The 22,317-nt window shown below is 42.0% G+C and overlaps 2 long non-coding RNA genes, 4 other non-coding genes and 1 pseudogene across 8 annotated transcripts; all 7 read left to right on the forward strand.

Annotated features, from left to right (window-relative positions):
* The first annotated feature begins 1,853 nt into the window (after positions 1 to 1,853).
* LOC124661615 lies at positions 1,854 to 7,989 on the forward strand. 2 transcript variants are annotated; one of them, XR_006990234.1, is made up of 7 exons: positions 1,854 to 1,926; positions 2,564 to 2,614; positions 3,517 to 3,690; positions 4,118 to 4,236; positions 5,984 to 6,156; positions 6,577 to 6,696; positions 7,796 to 7,989. It is a non-coding gene; the product is annotated as an uncharacterized LOC124661615 (long non-coding RNA). The 2 variants fall into 2 exon arrangements; XR_006990233.1 differs by having other exon boundaries at positions 1,867 to 1,926; positions 3,517 to 3,677.
* Positions 7,990 to 8,391: 402 nt separating this feature from the next.
* On the forward strand, positions 8,392 to 13,445 carry LOC124661617. Of its 2 annotated transcripts, XR_006990236.1 has the most exons (7): positions 8,392 to 8,506; positions 9,626 to 9,805; positions 10,788 to 10,999; positions 11,497 to 11,619; positions 11,806 to 12,048; positions 12,646 to 12,765; positions 12,930 to 13,445. It is a non-coding gene; the product is annotated as an uncharacterized LOC124661617 (long non-coding RNA). The 2 variants fall into 2 exon arrangements; XR_006990235.1 differs by having other exon boundaries at positions 11,497 to 12,048.
* Positions 13,446 to 18,212: 4,767 nt separating this feature from the next.
* LOC124668750 lies at positions 18,213 to 18,294 on the forward strand. The gene has a single exon (XR_006991838.1). It is a non-coding gene; the product is annotated as a small nucleolar RNA Z159/U59 (small nucleolar RNA).
* A 561-nt stretch (positions 18,295 to 18,855) lies between these two features.
* LOC124668746 lies at positions 18,856 to 18,951 on the forward strand (annotated as a pseudogene).
* Positions 18,952 to 19,532: 581 nt separating this feature from the next.
* LOC124668748 lies at positions 19,533 to 19,614 on the forward strand. Its single transcript, XR_006991836.1, has one exon. It is a non-coding gene; the product is annotated as a small nucleolar RNA Z159/U59 (small nucleolar RNA).
* A 230-nt stretch (positions 19,615 to 19,844) lies between these two features.
* On the forward strand, positions 19,845 to 19,990 carry LOC124668897. The gene has a single exon (XR_006991964.1). It is a non-coding gene; the product is annotated as a small nucleolar RNA snoR137 (small nucleolar RNA).
* Positions 19,991 to 21,044: 1,054 nt separating this feature from the next.
* On the forward strand, positions 21,045 to 21,130 carry LOC124668853. Its single transcript, XR_006991924.1, has one exon. It is a non-coding gene; the product is annotated as a small nucleolar RNA Z102/R77 (small nucleolar RNA).
* Positions 21,131 to 22,317: the final 1,187 nt, after the last annotated feature.

Here is a 22,317-nt window from a genome sequence, read left to right on the forward strand (position 1 = left end):
GCTCCTTCCGCGGCGGCTACAAGCTCCTCCGCGTCTCCTACGCGGACCGCACCGTGGTGGTGGCCAACGACAACGTGCAGACGAACGCCACGGGGTGCCCCGTGCCCACCATCGACGTCTCGGCCAGCCTCAGCCTCGCGCCCTTCTCCGCCAGCGCCGCCGCCAACCGGCAGCTCTTCTTCCTCTTCAACTGCACGCCGCCGCCGGCCCCGGGGTTCGTCGACGTGATGTGCCCGGGCACCGCGGCCGTGGTACGGCTCGACGCGGCGTATAACACGACCGCGGCGAGGGCGGTGGCGGGGAGGTGTAGCTACGCGGTGGTGCCGGTGGTCGGCTCGTTGTCGCCGGGCGGGAACTCTGGCATGGAGTACCCGCGGCTGCTCAGCGAAGGCTACGTGCTGGAGTGGAGGGCGTCGGCCGGTGACTGTGGAGCATGCGGCGATAGCGGCGGCCAGTGCGGGTACTACGACTCCAACGCCGACGCGTTCGCATGCGTCTGGCTCGTCGCGCCCGGCGAGATGCGTCCCGCACTGGTCGTGTGAACTGGTCAACGGGCAGCGTGTCCGCATCACCTCTTTCACGCATCCCGCTCGGAGTTGGACCCCGGTCCAAGTTTGGACTTGACTTGACAAGGAAAAAAAAAACAAGTTTTCCCGGTGTAAACCCTAACACGCGGGCCGCCATTCCCCCATTCATTCCTCCTCCACCCCGCTTCTTCCCCTCCGCCGCTCGCTGCTACACCCCGCCTCGCCGTTCACCGGATCGCCTCCGCCCCCCCGGACCAACCAACTCCTCAACGCTCCTTGTCTCGCCTCCTCCTCCTCCTCCTCCTAATCGTGGCATCCTGCTCCCAACGGCGTCCACCCAGACCATGGCGCTCATGGCGGCCGTTACAGGAACAACGGAGCCCACCTTGCTCCGCTCGGGGACAAGAACGCCCCGTCCGTGGTAAGCCGCCTTCCCTTCCCTTCCCTTGCGCCACAATTTAGGCCGCCTCATTCGTTTGCTGGGGATTCATGAATCCAGATTTCCAATTGACCCAACCATGCATTGGGTTCATCCCGTCAAACCCCCACTAACCCCCCATTCAACCCTACCACGAATTCACCTCTACATTTCACCACTTCCGTTAGTTAACCCCAATCGCTGCCTTGCCTTCCTCTGCACCGCGTGCTCTCGAAACTATTCTGCGGGTCGGGTGCCGATCCCTACTTTTTTTTTTCCGGACCAAATCACCGGAATCTACTAGTATCAATCTTGGAGTTTTCTTTTTTATACTACCTCTGTCCGTCCCACGCAAGTTGTCTCAGATTTTGTCCTAATAATTCGGATGACACTTAACAGCATCTTGACACATCTAAATAATTTGGACTAAACTCAGACTAGTTTGATGGGACGGACGGAGGGAGGGAGTATTATCATCCATTAATGGCCCATTATGTATGTGTGCTCCCTTGAGTTTGCGTTCATGGGATGATTTTTGGCTTTAATATCATGCACATGATTTACCTCATACTACTTTCTACACAAAACAAATGTACTAGTAGTAACCTGTAAAAGATGCCCTCTTGCTGAATCTATTAGTCACTGCCAGTAAACCAAGCTGATTTACAATCATGTCTTGTTTCTTGCTGTTCCAGGATTATCACGACGAGGAGGACTATAGTATGGCAGCTGCAAGAAGCTGTACGCAGTACCTGCCTGCCCGCAGCAGCCTCATGCTCGCGGCAAGGACTACTTTATCTTCAGACATTATTACATCATTAGTATTCTCTTCTCATCATTCGCTTTGTTTGTCATCGCAGAATTTCTTGCTGCCGCTCGTCCTGAATATGGAGATTGCCTTATAGCTGAACAATGGGCAACAGGTTCAGGATGGCTTACTCCACTCGGACGCGGGGGGAAAATAACAAGTGCAATGGATAGGTGCATCGATCTCTGCCTTTTAATAATAATTGTGGTGTTTTGCCTTCCCATGCAATGCAAATGTTGGTGATCGCGAAGGTTGTGAATTTAGCTTCTTTTTGTGACTGCTCATTTATGTTTGTGATTTTTTGGCTGCCACATAATCATTGCTCCAGAGAATGGTTCGAGCTAATTTGGACCTGACAATTGCTAAATTACCTTGCTGGGTTGGACTGTTCAGTTTCAGTAACGAGAATTTTTAGAATTTCATTGATCTCTTCTTGAAAAGTGGGAGTGATGCTTGCTTGGATGTATTCTTAATTAACGCTATTTGATGATCTTCTTTTACAAAGACATGGTTAATTGAACTCTGCTTGTGTATGTGAAGCGCGTTATGCTTCTGGTATTTATATATGAGCTCTATAGCAGCTCTTTATCAATACTTATTGCTGAAATTAATTCCTTAGTATTCTAATCGATTGTTTGATCAACTTGGTCAAGTTCACATGTATACTTGATATGTTACTCATTTTACTTGCTGTCCTATATTTGTTTATGCCATTGGCAAGTTCTTGATATGATCAGTAACATGACATGGGATTGTTCCCCGTGACATGTAGGAGCCTCTCAACCTTACTTAGTCATGGGATTGTTTCAGGAACAACGCTCAGGGCCACCTTGCTCCGCTCGGGGACAAGAACGCCCCGTGGTAAGCCGCCATCCCTTCCGCCACCATTTTAGGCCTCCTTCGTGACAAGATCTTTTCTGGAAAAATGGGAGTGATGCTTGCTTAGATGTATTCATAATTAACCATAGTTGATGATCTTCTTATAGAAGGACATGGTTAATTAAACTCTGCTTGTGGATGTGAAGCGTGTTATGCTTTTGGTGTTCATATATGAGCTCTAGAGGAGCACTTTATCCTTTCTAATTGATTCTTTGATCAACTTGGTCAAGTTCACATGTATATGATTTTACGTGTTGTCCTATATTTCTTTATGCTATTGGCGAGTTCTTGATGAGTATGTACGATCAACAAAATGACATGGGATTGTTCCCCATGACATGTAGGAGCTTCTCGACCTTAGTCAGGACCACCGACTAATGTTTGGTACCCGCAAGTTCATCAATCTCTTTTCATATATAAATAAATAAATGGTACTGCTGACGATAGTACTTCTTAACGCAATAAAAGTATAAATAACAACTGATAGTGGTGCCCAGCAATTATTTCTTAACGCAACAAAAGTATAAATAACAATGGCTTACAATGTCACCCTGCTTTGCCCCAGATTCCAACTTGAGTACAGTTGTGTATTCATTCTAATTACTTAATACATGCCTTGCTGTGATCAAATTGACCTATCAATCTTATATTTCTTTTATATGATCATTCTTGGCTGATTTTTTGTGGCCCATTGAGTTTGCATTCATGGGCTGAGTTTGGCTTCAATATGATGGACATGATTTAGCTCAAACATCTTATAGAAAAACAAATGCACTGGTTGTCATGTTTGTCCAATGAAAACTCTCCTGCCGATTTATTAGTTGCTGCCACTAAACAAACCTGCTATAGAGCTGACCATGATGCCTTGTCTCTTGCTGTTCCAGGATTATCACGAGGAGGAGGACTTTATGGCAGCTGGAAGAAGCTGTAAGTAGTAGCCTCATGCTGATGGCAAGGGTTCCGGCAGTGCTGCCACTGGGGCTGGGCACAATGTGGCCTCCCATGCTGCAACCGTGGGGTGGTGGCAACGGCTACACCATCTCCGGTGATCTACTCAGGTTCCCTTTTACGTGTTCTACATGCTCTCTAGGTTGGTTGTAGCTATCTGGTTGTTGTCTCCTGTCCAGGGCATCATAAATATATTAGTCTTGTCTTGTTCTTTACTACTAGTCCTACTCATGCCTCCCTGATGGACTTTGTTCCTCTTCAAGTTATTTCGGTTTCCAAGTAATTGCTTGCTTCTCATTGCGACAATGCTTGTAGAACGTATATACATATGAATTTTCAAGGTTGTGTGTAGCTCAGTCAAGTGTTTTCTGTTGGCACCCTCAAGTTCATCCCCATCTCTTTTGGTTAATAAATGTGAGTGTTGTTGCTGCTGCTAGGTGTATGCTAAATGAACATAAGTACTATTTTATCTTTCAGACTTGATTTCATGACTAGTATTCTCTTCTCATGCATCATTCGCTTTGTTTGTCATCACAGAATTTCTTGCTGCTGCTCGTCCTGAATATGGAGCGTGTCTTGTAGCTGAATAATGGCCAACAGGTTCAGGACGACTTCCTCCACCGGACGCGGGGGAAAAGAACGAGTGCAATGGATAGGTGCATCTCGCTGCCTTTTTTTAATAATAATTGTGGTGTTTTGGCTACCCATGCAATGCAACCGCGAAGGTTGTGAAGTTAGCTTTTTCTGGCTGCTCATTTCTGTCTGTGATTTTTTGGCTGCCACACAATCATTGCTGCAGAGAAAGGTTCGAGCTATTTGGACCTGACAATTGCTAATTTAGCTTGCTGGGTTGGAGTTTTAAGTTCCGGTAACGAGAATTTTGAGCTTTCATTGTTCTCTTTTGGAAAAATGGGAGTGATGCTTGATTAGATGTATTAATAATTAACGGTAGTTGATGATCTTCTTATAGAAGGACATGGTTAATTAAACTCGGTTTGTGTATGTAAAACGTGTTATGCTTCTGGTGTTTATATATGAGCTCTAGAGCAGCTCTTTATCCATACTTAGTGCTGACTTTAAATCCTTAATATTCTAATTGATTGTTTGATCAACTTGTTCAAGCCCACATGTGTACCTGATATGCTACTGATTTTACTTGCTGCGCTATGTTTGTTTATGCTATTGGTGAGTTCTTGGCGAGTATATGATCAATAAAATGATGTGGGGTTGTTATCCATGACATGTAGAGCTTCTCAACCTTACTTAGTCAGGACCACTGACTTATGTTTGATACCTGCTACTTCATCAATCTCTTTTTATATAAAAACAAACAAATGGGAGTGCTGCCCCTTAGGTGCATGCTAAATTAACTATAGTAGTTTAGGTAGCTTGCAAACTAGGAGTGGCTAAATTCTGGATACCAATTCAAGAGTACCTTGTATGTTATAGATCTGCTGCACCTTAGGTGCATGGTTAACATATAAAACTGTAATATAAAGTGGGTTCTACAACTGTCATATTCATATGGTGATGCTCTGATTTTAAATAGCAGAGACATCAGATGATTGTATTCAGTTAACGGTAGTTGATGATCTTCTTATAGAAGGACATGGTTAATTAAACTTTGCTTGTGTATGTGAAGCGTGTTATTCTTCTGGTGTTTATATATAAGCTCTAGAGCAGCTCTTCATACATATATTACTGAAATTAATTCCTTAGTATTCTAATTGATTGTTTGATCAACTTGGTCAAGTTCACATGTATACTTGATATGCTACTGATTTTACTTGCTGTCATATATTAGTTTATGCTATTGGTGAGTTCTTGATGAGTATATGATCAATAAAATGACATGGGATTGTTCCCCATTACATGTAGCAGCTTCTCAACCTTACTTAGTCAGGACCACCAACTAATGTTTGGTACCCGCAAGTTCATCAATCTCTTCTCATATATAAATAAATAAATGGGACTGCTGCCCCGTAGGTGTATGCTAAATTAACGATAGTAGTTTAGCTAGCTTGCGAACTAGGAGTGGCAAAATCTGGATATTAATTCAAGAGTACATTGTATGTTATAGAACTGCTGCACTGTAGGTGTATGGTGACATATAACACTGTAATATGAAGTGGTTTCTACAACTGTCATATTCATATGCTGATGCTCTGATTTTAAATAGCTGAGACATGAGATGATATAGGGCATATCAGCATTTCAGTACAGTCTGGCGAGGATTTTGGCTTTAATATGATGACATGATTTAGCCTATGCTTTCTATAGAAAAACTAATGCACAGGTTGTCATGTTTGTCGAATGAAAACTCTCCTACCGATTTATTAATTGCTGCCAGTAAACAAAGCTGCTATAGAGCTGGCCATGATGCCATGTTTCTTGCTGTTCCAGGATTATCACGACGAGGAGGACTATATGGCAGCTGCAAGAAGCTCTAGTACCTGCCCACAGCAGCCTCATGCTCATGGCAAGGGCTCCGGCTGTGCTGCTGCTGCTGCTGGGCACACTGTGCCCCCCCATGCCGCAACCAATGTGTGCTGGCAACATCTCCGGTATCTACTCAGGTTCCCTTCTTCCTCTTCTACATGCTCTCTAGGTTGGTTGCAGCTATCTGGTGGTTGTCTCCTGTACAGGGCATCATAATATATATTGTTCCTATCTTGTTCTTTAGTACTAGTCGTACTCATCATCCCTCCCCGATGGATTTTGTTCCTCTTCAAGTTATTTCGGTTCCCAAGTAATTGTTTGCTTCGCATTACGAAAATGCTTGTAGAATGTAGATACATATGAATTCTCAAGCTTGTGTGTCAAGATTTTGCTGTTGGCACCCTCAAGTTCGCCCCCCATCTCTTTTGGTTAATAAATGCCAGTGTTGTTGCTGCTGCTTAGGTGTTTGCTAAATGAACAGCACTACTACTTTATCTTCAGACTTGATTTCATCACTAGTATTCTCTTCTCATCATTCTCTTTCTTTGTCATCGCAGAATTTCTTGCTGCCGCTCGTCCTGAATATGGAGATTGCCTTATAGCTGAATAATGGGCAACAGGTTCAGGATGACTTCCTCCACTCGGCCGCGGGGGAAAAGAATAAGTGCAATGGATAGGTGCATCTCGCTGCCTTTTAATATTAATTGTGGTGTTTTGGCTTCCCATACAATGCAACTGTTGGTGATCGCGAATGTTGTGAATTTAGCTTCTTTTTTTGACTGCTCATTTCTGTTTGTGATTTTTTGGCTGCCACACAATCATTGTTGCAGAGAATGGTTCGAGCTAATTTGGACCCGGCAATTGCTAATTTAGTTTGCTGGGTTGGACTCTTCAGTTTCAGTAACGAGAATTTTGAGATTTCATTGATCTCTTCTTGAAAAGTGGGAGTGATGCTTGCTTGGATGTATTCTTAATTAATGGATGTGAAGCGCGTTATGCTTCTGGTATTTATATATGAGCTCTATAACAGCTCTTTATCCATACTTATTGCTGAAATTAATTCCTTAGTATTCTAATCGATTGTTTGATCAACTTGGTCAAGTTCACATGTATACTTGATATGTTACTCATTTTACTTGCTGTCCTATATTTGTTTATGCCATTGGCGAGTTCTTGATATGATCAGTAACATGACATGGGATTGTTCCCCATGACATGTAGGAGCCTCTCAACCTTACTTAGTCAGTGGTCAATGTTTGGTACCCGCAAGTTCATCAATCTCTTTCCATATATGAATAAATAAATGGACTGCTGCCCCTTAGGTGTATGCTAAATTAACGATAGTAATTTAGCTAGCTTGCAAACTATGACTGGCTAAATTCTGTCTACTAATTCAAGAGTGCCTTGTATGTTATGGAACTGCTGCACCTTAGGTGTATGGTGAACATATAACACTGTAATATAAAGTGGGTTCTAGAACTGTCATATTCATATGCTGATGCTCTGATTTTAAATAGCAGAGACATGAGATGATTGTATTTAAGTTTTGCTGGCATATGCTGCAATTATAGGGCATATCAGCATGTAAGTACAGTCTGGCGAGGATTTTGGCTTTAATATGATGGCATGATTTAGCCCATGCTTTCTATAGAAAAACTAATGCTAATAGGTTGTCATGTTTGTCGAATGAAAACTCTCCTGCCGATTTATTAGTTGCTGCCAGTAAACAAAGCTGCTATAGAACTGGCCATGATGCCTTGTTTCTTGCTGTTCCAGGATTATCACGACGAGGAGGACTATATGGTAGCTGGAAGAAGCTGTAGTAGCTGCCCGCAGCAGCCTCATGCTCATGGCAAGGGCTCCAGCGGTGCTGCTGCTGGGCACACCCTCGCCTCCCACGCCGCAACCGTGGGGTGCTGGCAAATGGCTACACCATCTCCGGTGATCTGCTCAAGTTCCCTTCTACCTCTTCTACATGCTCTCTAGGTTGGTTGCAGCTATCTGGTGGTTGTCTCCTGTCCAGGGCATCATAAATATATTGCTCTTGTCTTGTTCTTTAGTAGTCCTACTCATGCCTCCCTGATGGACTCTGTTCCTCTTCAAGTTATTTCCGTTTCCAAGTAACTGTTTGCTTCTCAATACGACAATGCTTGTAGAATGTAGATGCATATGAATTTTCAAGCTTGTGTGCCAAGATTTTGCTGTTGGCACCCTTAAGTTCGGCACTCATCTCTTTTGGTTAATAAAGGCGAGTGTTGTCCCTGCTTCTTAGGTGTATGCTAAATGAACAGCATTACTACTTTATCTTCAGACTTGATTTCATCACTAGTATTCTCTTCTCATCATTCTCTTTGTTTGTCATCGCAGAATTTCTTGCTGCCGCTCGTCCTGAATATGGAGATTGCCATATAGCTGAATAATGGGCAACAGGTTCAGGTCCACTTCCTCCACTCGGACGCGGGGGAAAAGAACGAGTGCAATGGATAGGTGCATCTCGCTGCCTTTTAATAACTATTGTGGTGTTTTGGCTTCCCATACAATGCAACCGTTGGTGACCACGGAAATTGTGAATTTAGCTTTTTTTACTGCTCATTTCTGTTTGTGATTTTTTGGCTGCACACGATGTTTGCTGCAGAGAAAGGTTCGAGCTAATTTGGACCTGACAATTGCTAATTTAGGTTGCTGTGGGTTCGAGTTTTTAGTTCCGGTAATGAGAATTTTGAGCTTTCATTGATCTCTTCTGGAAAAATGGGAGTGATGCTTGCTTAGATGTATTCATAATTAACGGTAGTTGATGATCTTCTTGTAGAAGGACATGGTTAATTAAACTCTGCTTTTGTTCAAAAAAAAAATTAATCTCTGCTTCTGTATGTGATGGGTGTTATGCTTCTGGTGTTTATATATAAGCTCTAGAGCAGCTCTTCATACATATTTTGCTGAAATTAATTCCTTAGTATTCTAATTGATTGTTTGATCAATTTCGTCAAGTTCACATGTATGCTTGATATGCTACTGATTTTACTTGATGTCATATATTTGTTTATGCTATTGGTGAGTTCTTGATGAGTATATGATCAATAAAATGACATGGGATTGTTCATATACCATGACATGTAGGAGCTTCTCAACCTTACTTTTGGTACCCGCAAGTTCATCAATCTCTTTTTATATAAAAATAAATAAATGGGACTGCTGCCCCTTAGGTGCATGCTAAATTAATGTTAGTAGTTTAGCTAGTGGCTAAATTCTGGATACTACTTCAAGAGCACCTAGTATGTTGTAGAACTGCTGCACCTTAGGTCTATGGTGAACATATAAAACTGTATTATAAAGTGGGTTCTACAACTATCATATTCATACGCTGATGCTCTGATTTTAAATACTAGCAGAGACATGAGATGATTGTATTTAAGTTTTGCTGGCATATGTTGCAATTATAGGGCATATTGGCATTTAAGTACAGTCTGGCGAGGATTTTGGCTTTAATATGATGGCACAGGTTGTCATGTTTGTCGAATGAAAACTCTCCTGCCGATTTTTTAGTTGCTGCCAGTAAACAAAGCTGCTATATAGCTGGTCATGATGCCTTGTTTCTTGCTGTTCCAGGATTATCACGACGAGGACTGTATGGTAGCTGGAAGAAGCTGTAGTAGCTGCCCGCAGCAGCCTCTTGCTCATGGCAAGGGCTCCAGCGGTGCTGCTGCTGCTGCTGGGTACACCCTCGCCTCCCACGCCGCAACCGTGGGGTGCTGGCAATGGCTACACCATCTCCGGTGATCTGCTCAGGTTCCCTTCTTCCTCTTCTGCATGCTCTCTAGGTTGGCTGCAGCTATTTAGTGGTTGTCTCCTGTCCAGGACATCATAAATATATTGGCCCTGTCTTGTTCTTTAGTACTAGTCCTACTCATGCCTCCCCGATGGACTTTGTTCATCTTCAAGTTATTTCTGTTTCCAAGTAATTGTTTGCTTCTCATTACGACAATGCTTGTAGAATGTAGATACATATGAATTCTCAAGCTTGTGTGTAGCTCAGTCAAGATTTTGCTGTTGGCACCCTCAAGTTCGTCCCCCATCTCTTTTGGTTAATAAATGCGAGTGTTGTTGCCACTGCTTAGGTAGTTGATGATCTTCTTATAGAAGGACATGGTTAATTAAACTCTGCTTGTGTATGTGAAGTGTGTTATGCTTCTGGTGTTTATATATGAGCTCTAGAGCAGCCCTTCATCCATATTTATTGCTGAATTTAAATCCTTAGTATACTAATTGATTGTTTGATCAATTTGTTCAAGTTCACATGTATACATGATATGCTACTGATTTTACTTGCTGCCCTATATTTGTTTATGCTATTGTGAGTTCTTTGTGAGTATATGATCAACAAAATGACATGGGATTGTTCCCCATGACATGTAGAGCTTCTCAATCTTAACTTAGTCAGGACCATTGACTTATGTTTGGTACCTGCAAGTTCATCAATCTCTTCTCAGTGGCTAAATTCTGGATACTAATTCAAGAGTACCTTGTATGTTATAGAACTGTTGCACCTTAGGTGTATGATGAACATATAACACTGTAATATAAAGTGGGTTCTAGAACTGTCATATTCATATGCTGATGCTCTGATTTTAAATAGGAGGGACATCAGATGATTGTATTTAAGTTTTGCTGGCATATGTTCCAGTTATAGGGCACATCAGTATTTAAGTACATCTTGATTGCTTTTCTTTCCCATGCATATTGCTGCATTGACGCAAATTCTCATGTGCAGGGAGCTTGGCTACCCAGACGGCCCTGCTGACCGGAGCAAGGACGGCCCTGCTGACCGGAGCAAAGACGGGGTGTCCGTGGAGCTGGGACAAGGGAGCAGCACTGCTGGTTCCAGGGCTGAAGCCAGTTGACTATTGAGTGCGTCCTACCTGGGGCAAGCAGGGTGAGCCAGGCATCGTTAGGGGCCAGCGGAGCTGTTTCTCTCGTGGCGTGGTAAGAACCGAACGGTGCTTTCATTCGATTACACCCTTGCATGTATTGGGGCACAGGTTCCTTTGAATGGTGCATTATCTAGCGATTGTTAGAGATATGGTTATCTTATCTCTTGACATAATAGCTCTTCTTGGTTGGTTTTATTCATTCTCTAGTTTACAAATATGTGGTGCTTCAACTTTTAGGAATTTGTGGTGCTTTTCTGGTACTGGAATGTGCTGTGGGTCATTTAGTTGAATCACATGGTTTCCATGATACAGCAAGGCCTGTTTGCTGGTTTGCTTTTCCTATAAATTTCCTTTTCTACAGTCATATATCATCTATGCTATTTAGTTCAGAACTATGCACATGTTGTCTTTTAACTGGAGTTTAATTATAAATGTTCTGTCCTTGGTTGCTATGTGTCACTTTCCATGCATATTGTTCTTTTAATCATCACTAGTATTGATATGTACTTGTTTGCACAGTACTAATTTTGTGCTATTTTTTTTGACAAGATGTTGTCCGGAGCGTGCAGCGGAGCTGGGTGAAGGGAGCAGCACTGCTTTACGTCCACCCTCGCTGACGTGTGATGGCGGCGAGTTCAGCACGCCGCTACCGTGGCAGCGGTGGCCTCACAGGTGATTCCTTGGGTTGCCCTTTGATGTTGTTTCAGCCATCGAGGGTGACTTATGGTGTGCATCGGCATTTGTTGATGTTCTGTTCTTTTGGGGGCTATGGAAAATCTTGATGATGTTTGTATGCCACATGGGTTGTGCTGTATGCACTAGTATTGTCTGAGTTGAAGTATATTATTTGTTGTGCAGGTTTGAATGTCCAAAAAAGAGGGAAGGTCATGACAAAAATTTCAGTACTCCCTGGTTGTTGTCTTGGTATATATTCCTTAGTTGCTGACTGGAGCAAGGATGGGGTGTCCGTGGAGCTGGGCCAAGGTAGCAGCGCTGCTGGTTCTGGGCCGAGGCCCGCTGACTATTGAGTGCGACCTAACTGGGCCAAGCAGGGAGAATAGGGCATCGTCAGGAGCCAGCGGTGCTGTTTCTCTTGTCATGGTAAGAACGGAACGACGCTCTCAGTGGATTACACTGCCTTGCATGTATTTGGGTACAGGTTCAGTTGAATGGTGCATTTTTTGGTGATATGATTGTTAGCGATATGGTTATCTCATGACATAATAGGTCTTTCTTTTCTTGGTTGGTTTTATTCATTTTCTATTTTACGAATATGCGGTGCTTCAACCTTTAGGAATTTGTGGTGCTTTTCTGGTTTAGGAATATGCTGTTGGTTTTATTCATTTTCTATTTTACGAATATGCGGTGCTTCAACCTTTAGGAATTTGTGGTGCTTTTCTGGTACAGGAATATGCTGTTGGTCGTGTAGTTGAATCACATGGTTTCCATGATATAGCGAGGCTTGTTCTCTGGTTTGCATGTCCTATAAATTTCCTTTGCTAGTCATATATCATCTATGCCATGTAGTTCAGAACTATGCACACGTTGTCTTCTAAGTGGAGTTCAATTATAAATGTTCTGTCCTTGGTTGCTATGTGTCACTTTTCTTGCATATTCTTGTTGTTTTAATCATCACTAGTATTGATCTGTACTGGTTTGCACAGTATTAACTGTGTGCTATCATTGTTTTTTTGAAAGGCATTGTTGGGAGCGGCTAAAGCTGGGTGAAGGGAGCAGCGCCGCTTCACCTCCGCCCTCGCTGACCTGCGATGGCGGCGACTTCAACAAACCGCTACCATTGTAGCGGTGGCCTCTCAGGTGATTAATCCGGTTCCCCTTCGAAGTTGTTTCGGCCATCGTGGGTGCGTTCTGGTGTGCATCGGTATTTTGATGTTCTTTTTTGGGTGCTGTGGAAATTCTCGACGATGTTTTGTATGCCACATGGGTATTGTCTGAAGTGAAGTATATTATTTGCTGTGCAGGTCTGAATGTCCAAAAAAGAGGGAAGGTCATGATGAAATTTTCAGTACTCCCTGGTTGTTTTCTTTAGTTGGTATAAATTCCTTCGTTGCTATTTCGTCCTGGTGGTTTGGGCCAGAATTTCTGCTTGGCCTAGCTCTAATTTTTCATTGAAAACATTTGAAACTATTGGACATGAAAGCAGCTGCGGGAGAGCGATTGTGGCTGTGGCTGCAAGGGGCAGCAGTGGCTGTAGGAGGTGAGGATGATGCTTGGATATCGAACACATGTTGCAATGGCAGCCCTTTGCGTCATCATCAATTGTCAGAAGCTGGCAGAAGACTCGACCAAATAGAAAGCCCATCTCTATGTATGCTATGCATGCCGCAGCCTCGGTCGAGCAAGCGAGCAGACATCATCCTAGTCAAGTTTGTAATTTGTGTTGTGTTAGAATAAGTCTGTGTGCCATTCTGTTTGGCGTAAATTATATGTTTGATGCTGTGCATTTGTTGGTGCATCGGCTGATTTGCCTTGACATTTGATACCTTTTGCGTGGGTTGGAGTTTATGTTCAGATACTCCAAATGAAATGCTATAATGTTCAGATACTCCAAATGAAATGCTATCTTATTATTATTATTCAGTGTTTTTGTCTGATCGATGCACCAAAAATAGAAGAGCTTGTGTCAAATTTCTTGATGCTCTTTGCTGATTAATTTATGTCTTGTTAACTTCCTTTTTTAATTTTCAAAGGAAAATCCCAGATTTTCTTGAGGTTTATTATGTATACGACCTGAGGTGGAAAATCGTGGTTAGCCTGGACGGGCAAATTGATATAGCTAGCAGATTTTTATTAGTGTAAAAAATCATCAGAAGTGTACATGAGCTGGGCCGTAATCTGTTCGATCAGTCTGACCGTCAAGTGGAGAGGTAGCTAGCTGGGAATAACACCGCCCTGTATGATGAAGCAAGCCTCATCGTGTATCCAGCCTGAAGCCAAACATGGCTCGAAGAGCAAAAATGCTACTCCGTAGTAGATTTACGCGAACTTTTTTATGGAAAAGGTTTACGGTGATGACCGGGAGCCATTCAGTTGGTGCAGAAAATTTTACTCCCGTGATTGTAGGAGCTGAAATTCCCCACGATCCTCCACCACTGCCCGTAATTAAAGATCCCGTAAAATCAGCTCGTAAATGTAGCATTTCGTAAGGAAATAGATGAGCTGCAGTTGAAATTAGCCTCACGATTAGGTTAGGGTTATAAGAGAATTGCAGCCGCCCTACCTCGCGATTCCCCTCTCCCCACTCCATGGCGCGACCACATGCCCCTGCTCGGTCGCCGGCCACCAAGCCTTGCCGCCGCAGCTACGGCTACCTTCTCATGGTCCGCTCCCTCGCCGGCGCCGCAAGCCTCGCGCCTCCATCCGCGAAGGCCTTGCGCCGGCGTAAACCGATCTCGCGCGTCGCCGGACGTTGATCGCCGCCACTGTCGGCAGCCCGCTTCTGCCGGCGTCGCCGCCCGTCTCCACACGAATGCTCAAGGTCTGAGTTTGTGCCCGATCTGAATCCTCTTCTCCCCCGATTTCAATCTCAATTCAAAATCGCTTCTTTCCCGATCCTTTCTCATGATCCAATCATTTCTGCACTTTTCTTTTGGTGATCAGAGTTTTGAACAAGCTGGCTGGCGGGAGACATGGACTTGGGCACGTGGCATGCCCCTCACCGCCGTCGAGCTATCCATTTCCTCTACATTCCTGTGTGAATCAAGCGTGTTCACAACTATTTCTTTGGACTTGTAGAAAATACTGCATACTTATTGTCATTTACATCCTTTAGCATCCTATCATATCATGAGTTTTATTTCAAAAAATACTTTGATTATGCAATTTTTGCACATATCAGAGTACCATTATACCTTCACACGGTCCGGTCCCTCGCCGGCGCCGCAAGCTCCACGCCTCCATCCGTGAAGGCCTTGCGACGATGACGGCGTAGACCGGTCTCGCGCGCCTCCAGACGTTGATCACCGCCGCCGTCAGTAGCCCGCTTCTTCCGGCGCTGCTGCCCGTTTGCAAACGAATGCTCAAGGTCTGAGTTTGTGCCCAATCTGAATTCTCTTATCCCCCGATTCAATCTCACTTCAAAATCGCTTCTTTCCCAAGGAGCCAACAAATTGGTGCCGCAACTTCTCGGATCACCAGTACGCTCCAACACCTTCTTCTGCTCATCAAGGCCACTCCCATCCTATTCCCATGACCTCGCACTTCTGATTTCATTAAAACCGAATCATCGAGCACTAGTTAGGGATTTAGGGATGACCTAATTTCTGCGTGCGTGTGTCCTGATTATTATTTGAAATAACCTTTTCATTTCTGTCCTGGTTCCATTTTGCGGCCAAATTATGGTTGGTTATAGTTGCGCTGGCTATAGTTGCAGCAAAACAAATCACTCAGGGAGCATTCCAGAGTGTATTGCTTTTTCTATTATTGAAAGTTACAACAATTGGTTAACTTAATTTCATTCTCCATCGACTTTTATTAACTATAGAGGAAAATGTGATCATAGCCTGAATTTATTAACTTCGACACTGTCATAGATAGACAAGTTATTCACTTGGTTGTATTCTTTTCCGATGTAGTTTAGTTGGTTACTAGCCATTTCTGTACACAGTTGATTAGGTATCCATTCTTATGATTATGTATCAAGTTCTATGATCTAGGTAGTTATTCTTGAGCTTTGAATTTCCTCTACATTCCTCTGTGAATCAAGCGTGTTCACAACTATTTCTTTGGGGTTGTACACATAGTGAAATACTGATTCATTTACACCCCAGAGCATCCTATCATGTCATGAGTTTTATTTCCAAAGTTAATTAGATGATGCAATTCTTGCACATATCAAAGTACCATTATAGATAGGACTATATGAGTAAGGCCATTCTTGATAAAATTACCATCCTTCAACATTATGTGATTCCCAGTAAGTTGTCAAAATCTTTTCTTTTTCTTATGTCATTCCAATCTGTATAGAAAGGTCTACCTAATGTTTGTCGTATATATGGTGTATTTGTTCTCTGGCCATACCTCATCATTCAAATGCACCATTATTTTTTCTTCTGGTTAGTCAACCAATGAGCATTTACTCTTAACTTCTTTTCATTCTCCGTCGACTTGTATTTACTACAGAGGCAGATGAGATCGTACGCTCAATTTCCTAACTTTGACACTATCAGAGATAGACTTCTTGATTCACTTGGTTGTATATTTTTCCGATGTAGATTAGCTGGTTACTAGTCATTTATGTACACGGCTGATTAGGACTCCATTTCTTATGATTTTGCATCAATGTTTCATGGTCCAACCATTTTTGTACTTCCCTTTTGATGATCAGGGGGTCCTTCCCGCACAAGGAAAAGTTGATGTTGCAGGTAGCTAATCTTTGAGCTATGCATCTCCTCTATCGCTCTGTGTAAATCAAGTCGTGTTCATAATTATCTCTGTGGAGGTCTAGAGAATAGTACATACAGATTGTCATTTTCATGCTCGACTCATCCTATTACATCATATGAGTTCTATTTCAGCAAATACATAGATTATGCAATTCTTGTACATACCAGTGTGTCCATTATAGATATAGTACGACCACTTCTTTATAAAATGACCATTTACAGTGTCTGCAACCTTATCTGAATTCCAGTAGTCTTCTCTCTTTCTTGGTGATCGAGTTTTGAATGAGCTGTCTGTATGAAATTCTGTGTTGATAATTAACTGACACAAAAAGGCTTTTTCATCAAGTCTGTATGTAAACTGGCATTTTCTTATGCTTCACCTTCGTGCTCTGAACATTTAAACTAGCCATTATCCGAGATGTATTAGATTCTTTCTGTTTTTGTATTAATATACATATGGCTTTGTATCAATTTCTATGGTACAATCATTTCTGCACTTTCCTTTTGGTGATCAGAGTTTTAAACAAGCTGGCCGGCGGGAAATATCGACTTGGTCACCTGGCATGCTGCTCACCGCCATGCTCACCACGAGATCCTCCCCGCACCAGGAAAAGTTGACGCAGGTAGTTATTCATTGAATGCATTTCCTCTACATTCCTGTGTGAATCAAGCGTATTCACAACTAGTTCTTTGGGGTTGTAGAAATAGTGAAATACTGATTGTTATTTAAGTCTTGATAAATACTTAGATCGTGCAGTTTTTTTTTTCCAAAAATACTTTGATCACCATGAGTTTTTTTTTCCAAAAATACTGATGGTGCTCACGGCCATGCTCACCATGAGTTTTTTTTCTTCCAAAAATACTTAGATCGTGCAGTTCCTGCACATATCAGAGCGTCCATTATAGAGTATAAGGCGATATCTTGATAAAATGATCATCCTTCAACCTCATTTTATTATCCAGCAAGTAGTCAAAGTATTCTCTTTCTTATGTCGTAGAAAGCTCCATCTATTGTTTGTCGTATTCGTATGGTTTATTTCTCTTTGGTCTTTTTTCTTCTTAGTCAATTAATGAACAGTTACGCATGCCGTTGGCCGTGTATAAATCTTTTTTTTACAGTTGGTGCACAATGTGTTAACTCAGTTAAAAATTGCACGGCTATGGATTTAAGTCATTTCATATTCCCCGCCCTTCTCTAGGAGCACGTGATCAATCTCTCATTTTTTAAATATGTTTTATAGAATTATTTATATTTTTTCCTGGTGAAGTTTTTCAACATTTAATGTTCATACTTGTCTTAAGAACCCATCTGGTACTAACTTGCATCCTTGTGTGCGTCTATCAGACCAGTGGCATCACAGGCAGCAGTAGAGAAGACTTCTTGCACAGAAAAAAGAAAAGTAGTTTTGCATTATTTAAACATACTAGCTAAATCAGTAATGCATGCCCCTAATTGTTGTGGTGATTCCCTCAATCAAACATACTAGCTAAATCTAGTGGTTCTTCAACCCATGTAGGTTAGGCTTGATGGCACTGTTCCCCTCGCTGCCCAGCCACACAGCTTGGCTCGCCTCCGGCTGCTTCGTCCAGCCTAACCCAGTCTCACGGAGGGTTGTTGGCTTGGCCAGACCTCCACTTCCCGCTTCACCTCTGCCCTTGCTGCTGTGCAACAGCGGCGAGGTCCCCACGGCAGCGGTGGCTTCCTCTACGCCTCTGTGTTTTAGGTAAGTTATCAGGTTCTTCTTATTTTTCCTCTACATATATGTGATACGGATACCATGGCCATCGAGCTGGTGAACTATCTTTTGATGTGGCTTACAGTTATATTTGGATTTGCTTTTGTTTTTCTAGGTCTGTTCATTCTCCGATGATGATCCAGATTGTACATCCGTTCTTCTGAAATTCTCAATGAGGAAGAACCGGCGATCTGAATTGAGGATACCTCATAATTTTTTTGTTTGATTTTTTCTATAGTTACTTTAGTATTCTATAATAAAAAAATAGTTTGTAAAAAACCCTAAAGGAATAGATAATAAAATGATAAAATTGCAAAATCGGAGAACTAATTAAAATGGTTTGATTATTCTTTTCCCTCTCTCATGGCCTTTCTATCCTTCTAATCGAATTTTAGGATTCAATAGGAAGCGGCTAGAATTTGCTTCTAGTATATATACTCCTCTAGAAGAGCATTCGTTTCTACAAATCGGAGGTTGGTGATGACATGTGTGTTAATAGGTAGTGGCCTGATTTATTCGTTCACGAGATCTATATTTGCACCCAGAGTGATTCCTAGTTTTTATTCGAAATTCACCTTGCTTTTTCATCCTGGTTCCTCTTGATGACTGGACACCAATTTCAAGTTTAAGCATTGTATGGAAAATATTTTATACATTTAAGCAATTGTTCTGATTACTCCCTTGGGACTGTTATATTTTATACATTTAAGCAATTGTTCTGAGTACTCCCTCGGGTCAGTATCTTGGATTATATATATTTTTGGTTGTTGTCCGATGATGATCAAGCTAAATACTTTCGTTCTTATTATGCGCTATCTCTTGGTGCGGTGCGGAAGAAATTTGGAGACCTCAACTAAGGAGACATTTGTTTACATCGTTTGTCTGTCCTCCCAGAAATACTACCTTTTTGGCTTGTAGTTGCAAATAAAAAAGATCCATTTTTTTGTTGATGTTGCTTCACATCTGGAAGAATGGTTCGATATTAACTGTTTGGTCACCTGCAAATAAAATACTACCTTTTACTACAATTATTTCAAGCTTGATGGACTTTGTTGGCTTACTTGCGTGGCGTTTCCTGGTCACTCGCCGACCAGCCATGCAACGCGGCTCGCCTCTAGAGCTTCGGCCTGGTTTTTTGGCTTCAGCGATGATGTTGTTGTGCTGTCCGCGGCCTCCTGTGCCTCACGCATGGTTGTGGGCTTGACCAGCCTTCGGCTACATCTACTTACTTCTTCACCTCTGCCCTCGCTGTCGTGCGATGGCATGGAGTTTACCGCAGTAGAGGTATCCTCCTTTTACACACCTCTGCGGCTTAGGTAATTTATCAGGTTCACTTCTTTTTCATCTATGTATCTTTGATATTATGACCATCAAATTGATGAACATGATTTTTATGCGGCTTTTAGTTATGTTGGATTTGCTTTTGTTTTCCAAGCTCTGTTTGTTCTCTGATGAAGATCCAAATTGTACTTTGGTTCTTCTGAAATTCTCAATGTGGCAGAACTGGAGACATGCATTGAGTAGACCACATCAATCTTATGCTTGATTCTTTTTCTAGATTCTATTTTTGTTTCTACAATCTTGGATTTTATCTATTTTTGGTTGTTAGATGATGATCAAACTAAATATTTTCAATCATCTGATACGCTATCTCATGGTGCAACGCATACTCAGGAGACATTTGTTTACATCGTTTATCGCTCTTCCCTATTTCGCTTGTAGTTGCAAATAAAAGAGATTCATTTTTGTTGTTGATGTTGCTTCACATCTGGAAGAATATCTTGATGTTAACAGTTTGGTCATCCTGTAGAGGGAAGCATAGATGAACGGAAACACTAGCCTGGATTAAACAGCACAACACATTATCAAACTTTGTCGTGTTACCTCTCTTCTGGTACATATTTTCCTTGCATATTGTTTTCCTAGAGACTTGGTAGCAGATGTGGGCTCTTCGATATTTGGTTGTTCATTGGCTAGAATAATTTACACATAGTGGTTGATAGAAATTCGATTATGTTCTAAAAAAATTGTTCAATTGATTTACCTTGTTACCTGTCGTCTGGCACATTTTTAACATACAAAGTTCACAACATTAGCTTTGTTTTCAATGCTCATTTGTTTTGTTGATCATTTTTCACTAATTTGCTGAGAAGGAGCCACTATTGTGGCATAGCTAATTGAATAGCAGATGTCTTGCTATCGCCTTTGAAGTTTCAACTACACTAAAACTTTCCATTAGCAACATAATAGTTGCATCAAATTCTTAATATAATGATCTGATCAACCAGTTCAATATCTGGCTGTGACAGTTCTGCTGCAAGATTGGGATATGGAGCTCGGGGTTAAAGTCTTGGAAATGGCTGCCTGATAATGGCAGGAACTCTGAAGAATATAGCTCTGCCTCATCATTTTTTGCACCAAGTTTTATTACGTATTGTGGGGTAAAACCCTCTGGTGGTTTATCGTATTTTCTTGTTGAATTTGATGGTTCATTTCATGTTAGATGGAATGGTTTTTGTCATTGCCTAATTGCCTATGTGGATACACGAGTTCATGGGTAATTGCGTGCGAGACATTTCTCTAGCACCACTCTTTTTTCCGCCTTGGAGATCTGGGGTATCCCTCAAAAAAAGATGTTCTTATGTTTTAATAATGGTTGCGAGTTGTTGTAGATGGATGGTATAATGTCCAATGAATCATGTATCCCATATCGATTTTTAATTTGTACTTACAAAAACCTGTTACTTTAAATTTGGTGGTTCATTTCTTTTTTGCTGTTGAATGGGGCATTGTCGATTCAGGGGAGGCAAAAGTTTATGGGCGATGCATGACTGAGGTATTTATGTGACGGCACCCTTTTTCACCTTGGATATCTGATGCATCCTCTGTTATTGATGTCTTTTGCCTCCCTAGAACTTCCTTTCAAAAACTTCTTTTATTGCGTTTAATGGGCGAGAGATGAGATGATGAACGAGATCAATTTCCCTATTGGTTTGATTGGCTCATATGATGGCCTAAATGTTGAACTGAATCTGATCATTCTCTTGTTTCCGCCAAAAAATGGTAAGTATTTTGCTAGTTTTATAGTAATTTCATTTATTAGATAGACCGACTAGTTTGGCCTTGGAGAAAGTTTTGCTTCCGCTCCTTGCAGATAACATTAGGTACTGTTCTGCAGTAGATACTTAGTTTATATTGTCAATTTCCTTTATGAGATTATGTTTCTACTTCTGCAAGTTTTCTTATGGCTCTCATTATGTATATACCATGTTGGTGTTCCCAGGGCACGCAGTTCTGAAACTCATCTCACCTTTATGGTATCATTGCAATTATTAACAGCTATAGATATGGTGAGTTGCCAAACAATCATTTGGCCTTTCTAGCACTAAAGTTGAAAATTCTAATTGTTAAATGATATCCTGGTCTTAGTGTTCATATTGCTTCTGTTGGTATAAAGACTTGTTGTTGGTTTGGTCTAGAATTAGTAAGGCTCTCTGGTCTTGTACTTTCCTATGATCATATCCATGCTCCTGTGCATGTGATGTGGAACAGTGAACTTGTTAATCTTGAATAGTTGATAAAATTAGTATTTTTGCATGCCCCGTGCATGACTAAATAGTAAGTTTTGTTTTTAAATAATTATCCTAGTGTAAGTATGTACTTCATTTGACACATTTTATTATCTAATATATGATGGTTTAGCTAGAGTTAGTGCTTGGCTTCTAAACTGATGAACTTCCATGTTATTGTTGTTGGTAGATATATTTGCCTGTAGCATGTGTAGGTATTGCCGTATTATTTCGGTGTTTATTTAAATCTGACAAGGATATCTAATTCCATAGTGCATGTCTGCGGGTCAACCGGCTCCCTCGTTGACTAGCTCGCCTCCAGCTTCTCACACAGGTTGGCACTTTGTTTTTGTTCTTACATGGCCATTCCGGATTTAAACAGTCGGTGGAAGACCCTTGTCTCTCACAACGTCCCTTACACCCCCTACTCCAGATTCAAATCTACACAGAAAAGAGAAAGATGCATTCGCAAAAGTTAGAAAGAGGCGGTTAGGGTTGGCCCTTGTACGGTCAGGGAGGGATTGCCCCCAGCGGACTCTGCTGTCTCTCCTACGTGGGAAACGAGCCCAGCCTAACCTGCTCAAGATCTTCCCTGAGTTCGCATGCTGTCAATGATTGGGTCTGCGATGTCCCCGCATGGCAGCAACTTGGAAGACAGGC

The sequence above is a fragment of the Lolium rigidum genome, chromosome 6 (assembly GCF_022539505.1).
Source record: "Lolium rigidum isolate FL_2022 chromosome 6, APGP_CSIRO_Lrig_0.1, whole genome shotgun sequence".
In the NCBI taxonomy this organism is placed as follows: domain Eukaryota; kingdom Viridiplantae; phylum Streptophyta; class Magnoliopsida; order Poales; family Poaceae; genus Lolium; species Lolium rigidum.